Genomic DNA, 14,698 nt, shown 5'->3' with positions numbered 1-14,698 from the left:
GCAAATGATAGCGGAAGCACAAATGAGGATGAGGAGGAAGAAAGAAGCCTTGTGCAACTCTACGCTCGTCTAAGCCAAGAAGATAAGGCGGTCATGCTCAAGCTTCTAGAAAGAGCAAGAGAGCAAGGCGAAGCTCGTCAAAGGCTAGAAAGTATTCTCTCAATGAAGATGCAATGCTTTGACGAGTTGACTAAAGAACATGAGGAGCTAAAATTCTCTCATGTTGATTTGGTCCAAAGGTATGAAACTATTTCAATTGAGCAAGATAACGCTTTACATTGTATCGCTCAATTAGTAAATAGAAATACCTTGCTTAAGGACCAAGTAGAAAAGCTAAAGGTTGAAAATCTAGCTTTTCAAGAAAAATATGATATGCTCCTATGCTCTCATGAAAATCTTAGAGATGATCATATCATATTAGACATTGCTCATGAGGTTGTGATAGAAAACTTAAAATCCCAACAACCTCACTCATGCACATGTATTCAAATTGATACTATATTTCCATGTGCTAATGCTTGTTGTCCGTCAACAAGCATATCTTCTTTTGAGCTAGAACTTGTAGGAACAAAAAATGATACATATCAAAAGCTCAAAGAAGAGAATGAGAGGCTAAAGATGAGCTTGACACAACTAAAAGGGAAATGCATTGCCCAACCTTCTCAAGATAACCGTGATCACATGGTGAAGAAGCTTGAGACGGGAACAACCGTGGCATGCACTACATCCCTTGAAGAAAATGTCAAGGATTTGAGGATTGCCAAGAGGAAGAAACAAAAGATGAAATTCAACACCTCCTCCAAAAGCCTCAACCACGCCTCCACAAAAGGTAACATCCAAGGTAATGATCAAGCCACACTTCACATTAAGAGGTGTAGTGAATGCTTTGAAGAGGGGCACTTGATTAGGTCATGTCCCTACATTAAAATGGCTTGATTATTAACAAGGATGATAGACTTTGTTTTAAATGCTCCAAGAAGGGACACTTGCTTAGATCTTGTCCCCATTTAAAACAAAAAGGCATAGGGTTAGAAAAGAAATTTTTTACTAACCATGTAGCAAGCAACAAACAAGGAAAGAAGAAAACTTCAAAACTTGAAAAACGCCTTTGCTACACATGCCGTAAGAAGGGACATCAATGCAGGGATTGTCCCATTGGTAACAATCCTACTCCTAGCTTGTCAATTAATTCTCATGTAACTAGGCAACCCAAAGTTGCAACTTGTGCTAGAAAGGTAATGAGTTTACCTAGTGCTAACACAAAGGACATTTGGGCTCCTAGATCTTTGTTGACTAACCATGATGGACCCATCAAGCGATGGGTACCAAAGTATCCTTGACAAGCTTTGTAGGAAAAGGAGATGGTATGAAGCCTTGGGGTGCTTGAGAAAATTAATTCAATTTAACTCAAGCTATCAAATCTTCAATGATCTTTATCCGTGATTGACCCAAGGTTATTCTTCAAACTACTACATCTTAAACTCATATCATCTCGAGGAAGTTATTGATGTTGTAGGAAATAAAGAATTATCTTATGCGGAAAAATCAAGGCCTACAACATGGAGGAAAGTCAAAGGATGGTAACCTCTATGCTTTTAAAGTGCAAGTATTTTATTATGTGTCTTGTGTAGTCACATAAGAAATGTGTAGCGCTTCAAATGTCTTTAAATTGGTATTGCCATTCTTTGAAGAATCTCCTCTCATATGGTAGATTGCACATTCATCATTTCCATACTATGGCAATCTACATGCTTTAATTTATTGCTAGTATGTCATGGCATATTCTTCCTCTAATTATCTTGTTATTGCCATGATTCTAGATATAGAGAGATATTTCATGTTCTTAAAGGAATAAAGTGTCATGTAAGGAATTCAAATCCTTAGAACACTTGTAAAAGGAAAACTCTCTCTATAACTAGAATAGTGAGACTAATGATTTTTATCTAAGTGACCCAAGTAGTCTCACTTGTAGAGAATAAGTTTCTCTTTGGAAGCATGTAATCTAACATGAAAAGAAAAATCAATCCAAATGTTTTATGATTTTTACTTGCTCAAATTGGATATGATTCTTTTACATTTATCGCTTTCCAAATCATGAATTAGATTTATTCCTATAATCTCAAAGGATTATTTATGCTTGTTTTATGAGTTAAAATTGAGCATAACATCATCTATGGATAATCTAGTTCATGCTATGGAATTTCCCTGTTTCGGTAATCTAGCTTCCCATTCCTTATCAAAATGATTACAAAAAATGGAAACTAGTGCTTGTGTTGCTACTAACATTTCTCTTGAGTTCAATTATGAAAATCTACAAGAAAGAAAGTGCACAAGCCTCATGGGTTGATCTTCACCCAAAGGAAGAAAGGTAAAAGCAAAGGTATGGGAACTCATCTTCTTAAGTTTGGTTCCCATCTCAATGGGTATTTAATCTAAATTATCATATTCTACCCTTGTGAGGAATAGATTCTTTATTGGACCAAAATTAACTAAGTGTGCATTCAATATCATTTTCATAAATGCGCTTGTCCATTAGAATCTAATTCATGCCTTTGCTATATCCATTCTCATATTGATGCGCTTCTAAGTCATGATAATAAATTCAATATGAAAAAGTAAAATTCCTTTGATTGATAAAAAATGATTAAAAAGGTGCTCATTCCTCTTTTCTGTTAATGTGCACTAACGTTAAGGAATTTACTTCATGTCTATGTGACTCATGGATGATGAATTATGCTTATTTCCTATCTAAAAGAAATCATCCATCACTATATACTCCCTTGTATTACTAACATTCTTCTTGAAGTATTTTCAATAAGTTTGAAAGGAAAAAGAAGCCACTGCAAAGGGAGGACTCTCAAATGAAAGAGGAGAACATCAAGAACAACACCACCTACTTCTACGAAACAATCAATGGTGTGGTTGTGAGTATTCTAAACCCTTTCATATTGAGAATACTAGGCTCAAGTTGTTTATTACAAATTTAATGAGCCTTGATCAAGATGTATAATGCTTCTCTCTATTTGTCTTTAAAGTAAATGCATCCATTCAATTCATTCAAATACTTGATGCATATTTTTAGGGGGAGCCTTTTTATCTTGATTATGTTGAGACTATTGCTTTATCTCAGTAATTTCATATAGTCTCTTGCATGAGAATAAGTTCCTCATGAAGTATGCTACTATCTTTAAATTCTTGTCTTTCACTCTAAAGTAGCATATTTGCTGGATTCTCCTACTCTAAGCTTAATTGATAATCTAATGCGTATGTTGTTCTTTTGATCACATCTGTTATTTGTTTGATCATTGAATGACTTCAATCAACAATCATGCTTCTTAGTGACGTATATACTTTCAATCGATATCTCTCTTGATATGCACTAAGTTAAAAGGAGAATTCATGATACATTTATGCAACTTGTGATCCATTTGATATTTGCTAACAATAACTTGAAAAGATCACTAGTTGTAGAACTCTCTCTTGTGCAAAATATTTCCATATATTGTCATTAAGAATAAGTCTTAAGCATCTAAGACTAAGGACAAAGCACAATGAAGAGAGCGTCTCTATGTAAAGGTACAAAAAGGTAAAACTATCTCCTTTCATTTAAACTTGTACCTAAATCTTCCTTTTCTATACATTCTTTGCATATCTTGTATGAAAGGAAGAGAAAGCATGTCCATGTATTATCCCTGCTTCATATCTAGTTTAACTTCTCAAAAATTCATTCATGCTTTAATGCATCTTTGTTGAAACTAGATGAAGTACCTTTATTGTCAAAGAGCTTAAAGCTTAACCTTGTAACGAGGATAAGCTGCCTTTGTTTCAAAGGTGGATGGTCCTTAAGTCTCTTTGAAATCCTTAAGGGAAAATGCTTAAATTGTTTACAACATGCTTTCATAAGTGCATAAATTGTCATGAGCATCACACTTATACTATGACATAATGCACTTCACAATCTGTATGATATAGATAGTTTCTCATTAACCTAATTATGTGCAATTGGCATTTAAGACCAAAATATGTGTTCCTCTCCATGCACATACTTAGGGGGAGCAATCTATGTTATATAGAACTATGATCATGCTTAATTTTATATATCTTTTTGATCATATCTCTTTTATATACTATGACTAATGTGTTTTCAAGTATATTCTCATGCTTAGTCATAGGATTGAAAGGGAATTGGAGTATTCGGCAAAGACGACGCTTCTACTCAACTCCATCGCTATTATCCACTCTTTGCCGGTATTCCGCATAGTTCTTCACTTTGGTATAATCTTCACTCATATGTTTTATTTGCCAAAGGGGAGAAAGTAGTTAGGTAAGGGCCTATATTTCATTCCAAGTATCCGTTTTTGGCGTTTCATGCCAAAGGGGGAGAAAGTATTGGCCCAAAGCAAAAGGACCGCACCACCACCCTAATTTTAAAATTAATGGTTTTCAATTGGAAAATTTCAAATTGGCATCTCTTTGTGTTCTAAAGGGGGAGCAAGTAGTATTTTTAAAAAACTTGATATCTTAAAACCCTCTTGAACACTAAAGAGGAGAATTTATTTGAGGGGAGTTTTGTTTAGTCAAAGGAAAAGCATTTGGAACAAGGGGAGAGAATTTCAAATCTTGAAAATGCTTCTCAAATCTCATCTATTTACCTTTGACTATCTTGCAAAAAGACTTTGAAAAGAATTTACAAAAGAATTTGCAAAAACAAAACTTGTGGTGCAAGCGTGGTCCAAAATGTTAAAAATGAAGAAACAATCCATGCATATCTTGTAAGTATTTATATTGGCTCAATTCCAAGCAACCTTTGCACTTACATTATGCAAACTAGTTCAATTATGCACTTTTACATTTGCTTTGGTTTGTGTTGGCATCAATCACCAAAAAGGGGGAGATTGAAAGGGAATTAGGCTTACACCTAGTTCCTAAATAATTTTGGTGGTTGAATTGCCCAACACAAATAATTGGACTAACTAGTTTGCTCTAGTGTATAAGTTATACAGGTGCCAAAGGTTCACACTTAGCCAATAAAAAGACCAAGTATTGGGTTCAAACAAAGGAGCAAGGGACAACTGAAGGCACCTCTGGTCTGGCGCACCGGACTGTCCGGTGTGCCACCGGACATGTCCGGTGCACCAGAGGACTCCAACTTCAAACTAGTCACCTTCGGGAAATTCCAGAGGCGACTCCGCTATAATTCACCGGACTGTCCGGTGTACACCGGACATGTCCGGTGCTCCAAGGAAGAGCGGCCTCAGGAACTCGCCAGTCTCGGGAATTCATTTCAGCTGCTCCGCTATAATTCACCGGACATGTCCGGTGTACACCGGACTGTCCGGTGTAACTGCGGGGCAACGGTTACTTCGCGCCAACGGTCACCTGCAGACGCATTTAATGCGCGCCAGAAGCGCGCAGTCGTCAGGCACGCGGGAGCAGGCGCACCGGACACGCTACAGTTCATGTCCGGTGCGCCACCGGACATCAAGGCGTGCCCAACAGTCAGAGTTCCAACGGTCAGAACCCTAACGGTCGGGTGACGTGGCTGTCGCACCGGACATGTCCGGTGTGCACCGGACTGTCCGGTGCACCATACGACAGACAGCTTTCACCAACGGCTAGATTTTGGTTGGTGGCTATAAATACCACCCCAACCGGCCACTTCAAGGCATGGGAGCCCAAGCAACATTCTAAGTCATCTAGTTGACATACTCAAGCCCTCCCAACCACATATATTCATTGATCCATCCTATACACAAGATTTAGACCACTACAACCAACACAAGTGCCACAAAAGAGAGAGCAAGCAAAAGAGAGCTACTCATTTGAGTTTAGCACTAGTGCCTTGTGAGATTCATTGAGAGATAGTGTGTGCTTCATCTTTGTGTTCATTTGCGCGTGGAGTTTTGACTCCCATTGAACTTCCTCCAAAGTTTTGGAGGCTTGTAAAAGCTAGCAAGAGACACCAAAGTGTGTGGTGGTCCTTGTGGGATCGAGAGTGATCCTTGAGAAGAAGAAGAGCTCACCGATCCTTGTGTGATCGGGGGAGAGAGGGAAAGGGTTGAAAAAGACCCGTCCTTAAGTGGACTCCTCAACGGGGACTAGGCCTTCGAGGGCTGAACCTCGGTAAAACAAATCACCCATGTCCATTGTGTTTATTGCTTGTGATTTGTTTGTTTTCCCTTCATCTAAGTTTTCTTGCACCTTTATTTGCTAACATCATTTGGTGTTGCTTCAAGTTAAATTCACATTTAGTGAAGCAACACGTTGCAAGAAAGAACTTGTCCTAGTGCTCTTATCATCTAAGGCTTCTTGCTTTGTTATTCTATAACTTACTAGTTGTATTGATTTATCACTCCCGCATTATTTAGCAATACTCTTTTCAAGCAAGAACTTAGTTTCTATTCTCCGATATTTGTATATCTTGTTCTAACCACTTATCAAGGGATCTAGTTGGGGGATAAAGTTTTAATTTTCAGGTTTCGCCTATTCACCCCCCCTCTAGGCGACTTTCAGGCGTCATATTGATGATAGCCTGGATTTTGGTTGGATTGGCTTCAATCCCACGGTGTGACACCAGGTAGCCCAAGATTTTCCCCTGGCGAACACCGAAAACACACTTTTCGGGGTTCAGGCGAAGTCGTGCGTCCCGCATGTTCGCAAACGTTTCGGCGAGGTCGGCCAGATGGTCTTCCTTGCTTCTGCTGGCCACGACGATGTCGTCCACATACGTGAATATATTCCTGCCGACTTGGCCCTCGAGCACCGTTTTGGTGAGCCAAGAGAAAGTGGACCCGACGTTCTTAAGTCCCTCCGGCATTCTGATGAAGCAATACGTGCCGAAGGGTGTTATGAAGCTGGTGCTCGCCTTGTCCTCCTCCTTCATGTATATTTGAGGGCCACCCGACCGCGCTATCGATGATTTTGTCGATCCGAGGCAGCGGGAAGTTGTCCTTGGGGCAAGCCTTGTTAAGACTGGTGAAATCGATACACATTCGCCATTTGCCGCTCTTCTTCTGCACCATCACTACGTTGGCGAGCCATGTAGGGTAGGCAATTGGCTCGATAAATTTGGCCTCCAGCAGGCGATGTACCTCGGCCTTGGCGGCCTCTGTCTTCTCGTCGAACATCTTGTGCAGCTGCTGTTTCTTCGGCCTTACCGAAGGGTCAATTCCCAAGCTGTGCTCGATGATGGAGCGACTGACTCCGACCAGGTCGAGGGCGGACCAGGCGAAGACGTCTTTATTCTTGGACAGACAGCTGAGGAGTCTCTCCTCGTCATGTGAGGTGAGGTCTTCGCTGATGGTGACAGTTTGCTTGGGTGTCGCCTTGTCGAGAGGGACAGTCTTGGTCCCGTCGTTGCTTTGCAGCTGTGCTTTGTCATGTTGTTTGGCGGTTGGGCTGGCAGATTCGGGGACCTCGCGCTGGGCCGTGAGGCAGTGTACGTTTCTACCGTTTGGTTTGCATCCTATTCCCTGTCATTGAGTATGCATAAGTTTTAAATATGTTAATCATTGAATTCTATGATGAAGTTTATTTGTTTGGAAGTATTAATTCTCAATTGTCTAATATTGTGGATGATCATAATTTGGTAATGATATATGTGGTTGATTCCCATCTTGGATGAAGTTGAAGTATCTTTTTGAATCACGTTATATGAAGTGTTGTAGGCATGACATGCACATCGCATCATCCATCTTGCATTTTGAAGTAATGTCGTGATCTTATGGTCCGACCGTACCGGTACATTTTTAGCATCGTACGTTGCCCGAGAAGGGGTACGATGCGGCTTCATATCCTTAGAGGTATGAAGGCAGAAGTCATCCTTGCATTTGCAGACATTTGCACTCATGAGGTATATATGAAGTGTGACATTACTATGTTACTATTGTGGTTTCTACCTGCGAGGTGTGGTGACTAGTTGTGTTGTACGTTGTATACGTGCTGCACCTTCGTAATAAGAAGGTTGTGGAATCAAGTGGTGGTAAAACAATGTTCTTATGTGGTTAAACAGTTTGATATTATTTTACTTGCTGAGATGTGTCATCTCACTCTTGCATTACTCAATGCAGGTACTTGATACATGTTGGGAATGAGGGGAGTAGCAGCACGTCCACTTTCACTCTCACAATAACGTTGCCCAGGCGCAGCCATGATTTAATTAGAAACTTATTGTCAAAGGAAGTTTGTTTTTTTAACTAGTCGTGCGCACTAGTTAATTCAGTTCTTGTCGTATGTTTAACTTCTCTTTGCCAGCCGATTAATAATACTTAGTATGTTTTTGTCATGATATATGTTTATACACTGTTGCCCCCTCATTTATGCAATTTTGCAAAGGGGATGCTACCGAAATTTTATATATAGATGTCAGAAGTGTTGTTTAGTAGCATTCCGGGGTGTTTGTGGACTCCGGGGTGTTACACAAAGTCATAGTAGTCACTGGATTTCCAATAGGAGATATTCTCCACAACAAGGAAGCCATCGGAAGGATAGCCAAGTGGGCCTGCGAGTTGGGAGCTCATGACATTGAGTTTAAACCTCGAACTGCAATCAAAACTCAGGCGCTAGTTGACTTCGTATCAGAATGGACTGAGCAACAAATGTCAGATAACCCAGAGACTGCAGAAGTATGGCGGATGTATTTCGATGGATCACTGAAGCTGCAAGGGGCAGGCGCGGGAATCCTCTTCATTGCACTAGGAGGTGAACAACTCAAATATGCTCTTCAGTTACTATTTTCATCATCCGACAACGCAGCAGAATATGAGGCTCTGATTCATGGTCTGAACATTGTCGTATCACTGGGCATCAAGAGGTTGATGGTATATGGAGATTCACTGGTGGTCATAAGTCAGATAAACAAAGAGTGAGACTGTTCAAATGATTCCATGGGCAAATACTGTGTAGCCGTCCGAAAGCTGGAAGACAAGTTTGAGGGGCTAGAATTCCATCATGTGGAAAGGGTCCGCAACAAGGCAGCAGATGCGTTGTCAAAACTGGGATCCAGTCGGGCTCAGGTCCCGTCTAGAGTTTTCGTCCAAGAAATACCATGCCCGAGTATTCCCGCGGATCGGATAGAAGAGTGCAATATTCTGTGTCAACCAGAGCCAGACCCTGATGACTAGATAGAGCCAATCATTAGGTATATCAAGAATGAGGAGGAACCAGATGACAGAAATGCAGCAAAGCGCATTGCAAGGCAGTCAGCTCATTATACTCTCATCGGGGAAACACTATACAGGAGGGGTGCAACAAGAGTTCTGATGAAGTGCATTCTTTCAGCCACCGAGAAACATCTGCTAGAAGAAATCCACACGGGGCAATGCGGGATACACGCAGCATCCAGGACTCTGGTTGGGAAGGTTTTCAGATCTGATTTCTATTGGCCGATAGCAAAGAGTGATGCCGCCGAGCTAGTCCAGAGATGTGAAGCCTATCAATACTTGTCAAAGCAGCAACATCTACCAGCGCAACAACTGCAAACCATCCCTGTAACATGGCCATTCGTGTGTTGGGGACTGGATATGATTGGACCTTTCAAGAAAGCTCATGGGGGATACACTCACGTGCTGGTTGATATTGACAAATTCACTAAGTGGATAGAGTATAAGCCTATCGCTTCTCTAACTTTAGCTAAAGCAGTGGAATTCATACAAGACATAATGTTCAGATTCGGAATACCGAACAACATTATAACTGACCTGGGATCCAATTTCACTAGTTCAGAATTCTTTGATATATGTGAACAAAAAACATTCAGATAAAATACGCTTTAGTGGCGCATCCGAGAGCAAATGGGCAAGTAGAAAGAGCCAACGGAATGATATTAGAAGCACTCAGAAAGAAGGTCTTAGATAAGAATGAAAAGTTCGCAGGAAAGTGGATCAGAGAGTTGCCATACGTGGCCTGGAGCCTCACAACTCAACCTAGCCGAGCTTTGAATGGGAACACTCCTTTCTTTATGGTCTATGGTTCGGAGGCAGTGCTACCTGCTGATCTCAAGTTCGGGGCACCAAGATTAATCTTCGAAAACATAGCAGAAGCTGAAGCTACTCGACTGGAAGACATTGACGTATTGGAAGAAGAGCGATTGAATACAGTAATTCAGTCGACCAGGTATCAGCAAGCTCTAAGGCGTTATCATGACAAAGTTATACGTCATCGATCCTTCACAGTAGGAGACCTCATCCTCCACCGAATTCTAACGGGGGAAGGACGACACAAATTGTCGCCACTATGGGAAGGACCGTTCATAGTAGCAGAAGTCACTCGGCCTGGATCATATCGCCTCACTCAAATGAACGGCACGGAAATAGGGAACTCGTGGAATATAGAGCATCTCAGGAAGTTCTACCCTTAGCTAGATTTCAAAAGCTATTGGGACGCCATTGTATTCTGTAAAATGGAAAGTGCATCATCAATAAAAAGACTTCATTCTCAAAGGCACTCGAGTTGTTTATTATCATTCCACGCACTTACTTGACTCAGGGTGACCACTATACCCTACTAACGGAGCAATCGGCTTAAGTCGACGATGACTTAAGGCGGTGTGACATGTTCGCGCTTACTTAACTTAGGGTGACCACTATACCCTACTAACGGAGCAATCGACTTAAGTCGGCGATGACTTAAGACGTTGTGACATGCTCGCGCTTACTTTACTCAGGGTGACCACTATACCCTACTAACAGAGCAATCGTCTTAAGTCGGTGATGACTTAAGGCGATGTGACATGCTCGCGCTTACTTAACTTAGGGTGGCCACTATACCCTATCAACGGAGCAATCGACTTAAGTCGGCGACGACTTAAGGCGGTGCAGCATGTTCACATCTACTTGATCTAAGCACGCTCGCGACTGCTCGTCCTAGGGCGTTCTCTATGCCTCGCGAAATAAAAAGAAGTCTCCAAACCGCCACACTGTATTCACTCCTGCTAAACATAGCAATTGTTGAATTCAAACGACAGGAAAATAATAATAGCATGCAGTACTGAAAACACTCTCTGACAAAATATTCAAGCATACACATATAACTCTCAAATGTATTCGACGGCTCTATTTGGCAATGTTTTTCTCAGGAGCAACTGATGAAGAAGGGCGACTCGAAGAATCAGGAGCAGCGTTGACGTCTGCAATTATGTCATCGGGAACAGCCACCCCGGGTCTTCTCACCAAAATTCGTCCTGCGCGAATAGCTTTGTCCATAGCTTTATCGTGCTGGGCCCTCAAAGTGGCAGAAGTTTCTTCTGCAACCTTCACAGCCAGCCGAGCAGCCTCCAACTCCCGAACAACTGATTTCTTGGAAGCACGCAGATCCTTGATGATAGAATCTTTGCTCGATATCAGTTCCCTAAGACGAATCATATCATCCAAGGTTTCTTGCAGCTTGTAGCGCTGATTATGCAAGTCCTCCATGGTGAAGCTGTGGCTCCTCTCCAAAGTGGCTAAGGAGTTACTGGCATCGCGATACAGCTTGTCAAGGTTGTCGCGAGAGGTCGCAAGGGCGCGGTTTTCCTCCTACACACAAGAATCAGCTCTCAAACGTCAAACAGGCAGTAAGAACACAGCAGAGAAAAACATGCAAAGACCAGTTTATCAGCTACCTTTTTAGAATCAAGCTGGGCACTGAGAGAGGAATTCAGCATGTTGGCATTATCCAAAGAGGCAGACAGCCGAGCCAAGTCCGTCTGGCCTTGAGAATACTTCTCCTCAAGGGCAGAGTATTGCCGAGCCATATCTAGCAAGAAATAGTGAAACAAGGACATTCAGTAAGAAAGCAGAATAATCAAGCAGCCAAGGAGGAAGCAAAAGGCACTAACCAGCGTTCGTCAATTCTAACTCAGATATTCACCGCCGAAGCAGTGCTGGATTCCAATGTGTTAGAGACAGAGCTCTTTCCAGGACAAAAGCACCTTGAGATTTCAGCTGACCGGCCATCTCGTCAACCAAAGCCTGACAATTGAAAGCAAATGAGTGCAAAGACAATATTTCGCCTGGAACATAGCCAGATCAGGAAAAGCCAACTACCAAAAGATTGGAGACGAAAGAAGGAAGCCCCAAATCATGGGAAGCCTGCTGATGACTTGACGAAGGATCATCAACTGAAGCAATCTGCGGAGCATCATTGGGGGCCAACACAGTGTCATCGACAGGAATTAAAACTCTGGTATCAGGTACGCCGGCCTCTAAGGGGATTTCCTGATTCAAAGCACGTGTTGCTGCCGCGAAATCAGAATGTGGAGGTGAGGACCCGACGTGAACATCCATGGAGGTGTGAGAAGGAGAACTTGCCCGGACACCCTCGGGGGTTGGGTCACAGCTCGCGCTGCCCACCTGAGCCGGATCATTACCGGCAACACCCTCGGGGGCTGGGCAGACGCTGGCGCCATCCTCGGGGACCAGGTTTTCTGCTGCAGCCACCTCTAAGGCTGGAGGATCCTCAGCCACCTTCATGGGAACAGAGCAATCTGGATCAGCTTCTTGACTCTGAAGACCGCGCTCTAAGGTCGACGAGGCACGAGACGCAGCTTGGGACAACTCTAATCCCACGTCAGACACACCATCGCCTGTCGGTTCCGATAGCAGATCTTCAGGAATCACGTCTTCGAGAGCTTGATCAAAGTTTTCTAGAGACAATTCTTGCAAACCAACGAGAGCAGACAAAGCTGGAGAAGGAACGCCACTACTCTCTCCACTGACTGTATAACGCCGACTGCTTCTCCGGATCAAGGGGACTTCCTCCTCTTCTTCTTCATCCTCGTCAACGACATTAGCAGTACACCCATTGGGATCAGCGTCATCAAGGGCACACCCATTGGGATCAGTGTCATCAAGGGCACACCCATTGGGGTCAGCGCCAGTAAAAAGCTCCACTGGGCTGATTACTAAAACTTGGCTTACTACGAATAATAAATATCTGACCAACTAAAAGCAACTGCTTTAACCTTAACTCCACATACAGCTAGTCCACCTTTAGCCAAACGAGACATTTGTTGAGTACGTTGATTTGTACTCACCCTTGCTTTTAAAAACCACCTAACCCTAGGTTGTCCCCATTGCAATCAGTGCTCAGGAGGAGATGCAGGCAACATGGAGGACTTCGAAGAGTTTCAGGACTACGATGAGTTCTAGTTGTGTTAGTGGCAAACCCCCAGTCAGCTGTCTGTGAAGGCCATATTTACTATGTTTCGTATTTCACACTTTGATCACGTTAATGACTATGTTATGTTAATGACTCTGTGGATGTCTTGGACATCGTGATGTAATAAAATACCTTTTCCGCTATTATTTTTTGAGCAATGTGTGATGATGTCCAATTATGTAATCGTTGTGTACGTGAGTTTCTGATCCTGGCACATATATGGTTCACATTCGGTTTGCCTTCCAAAACCGGGTGTGACATGATCGTGCTTTCTTCCTCTCCTTCTACATTCTCATTGACTTGTAAAGCTATCAAAGGACAACTAAGTATGTGGTGATCCTTGCTCGGTCTAAATGACCCTCGTGATTAAAAAGAGGCACTCATCCGGTCTAAGTGACCGTTTGGGAGAGGGAAAGGGTTCAAAGGACCTGGCTTATGTGGCCTCCTCAACAGGGAGTATGTTCTTAGGAACCGGACCTCGGAAAACAAATTGCCCGTGTCTTTGTGTTAATCTTACATTGCAATTTGATTCTCCCCCCTCTAAAGTTCTCTTGCTTGTGATCGATTTGAGTTAGCTCCCAAAGTTATCCGTATTAATTGAGCAACTCATGGCAAGAAGAACTATCTTCCACACTCCAATTTTATTAATTCTCGTTCTAACGCTAACCTTGGTTAAAGTTTGTGTTCAAAGTTTGTAAATTTCAGAATTCACCTGTTCATCCCCTCTAGGTGACTTTCAGTAGCGACCGAGTGTAAGAGTTAAACAAGAACAGTTGGATAATAGGAATATATAATCAGTTTAAGATTCACAATCTTTTATGCTGTAAGCTCCTTTTCTTTCCATGTAATTGTAACCGTGACATAAAGTTTGTCAGTTAACTTTGATGCATGATGTCTAACTATATGGATTTTGATGGATTTATATAATATGATTTTGCAAGTAAGTAGAAGATTGGCTATAGCAACTCCATAAACTTGTGTATGACATGGGGGTTAGCACCACGTTAGTTGAGAAAAACGTCCTAACGTGCTAGTTCACATGTGGGGTGAATGTTCCCTCACCAGCTGGTGGTAATGGACATGACGAGTTTTGTTGAGAAACAGTTGTGTACGTTGCATCGACGAGTATCAAGATTGTCCACTTTTGTTTCTCTGCTGGTACCACTAGCAGAAAACAACTCCTAGTCTATAATAAGCCTAATTTTTGTAGTCAATTTCGGTTATCAAACGCTAGTGATAGTTTTTAAGAAAATTGCATGTAGAAATCATATTTACGGTTCACTGGAAATAATTTTTATCCTGATTTTGTAGTTCTTCAAATGGCCGTATATGAAAAAACCGCTAACATAAAAGTTGCAGATCTTTAAAAGTTATAAAACTTTATAGTGAACAATTGTTTTATTTGAAATCATTTTGGCTCTAAAAATTGCATATGAATTTGTCAAATTTTAAATGCAAATTTTGCAAACGACCTCGGATGTGAAAAGTAGTAAAATAAAAAATTGTAGAACTTCAAAAGTTATTGAACTTTGTAATTGACATTTTTTTTGTTTGAATCTAT

Source organism: Zea mays, chromosome 4, assembly GCF_902167145.1.
Source record: "Zea mays cultivar B73 chromosome 4, Zm-B73-REFERENCE-NAM-5.0, whole genome shotgun sequence".
NCBI lineage: Eukaryota > Viridiplantae > Streptophyta > Magnoliopsida > Poales > Poaceae > Zea > Zea mays.
The sequence above is the reverse complement of the archived record's forward strand: the minus strand, read 5'-3'. Positions refer to the sequence as shown.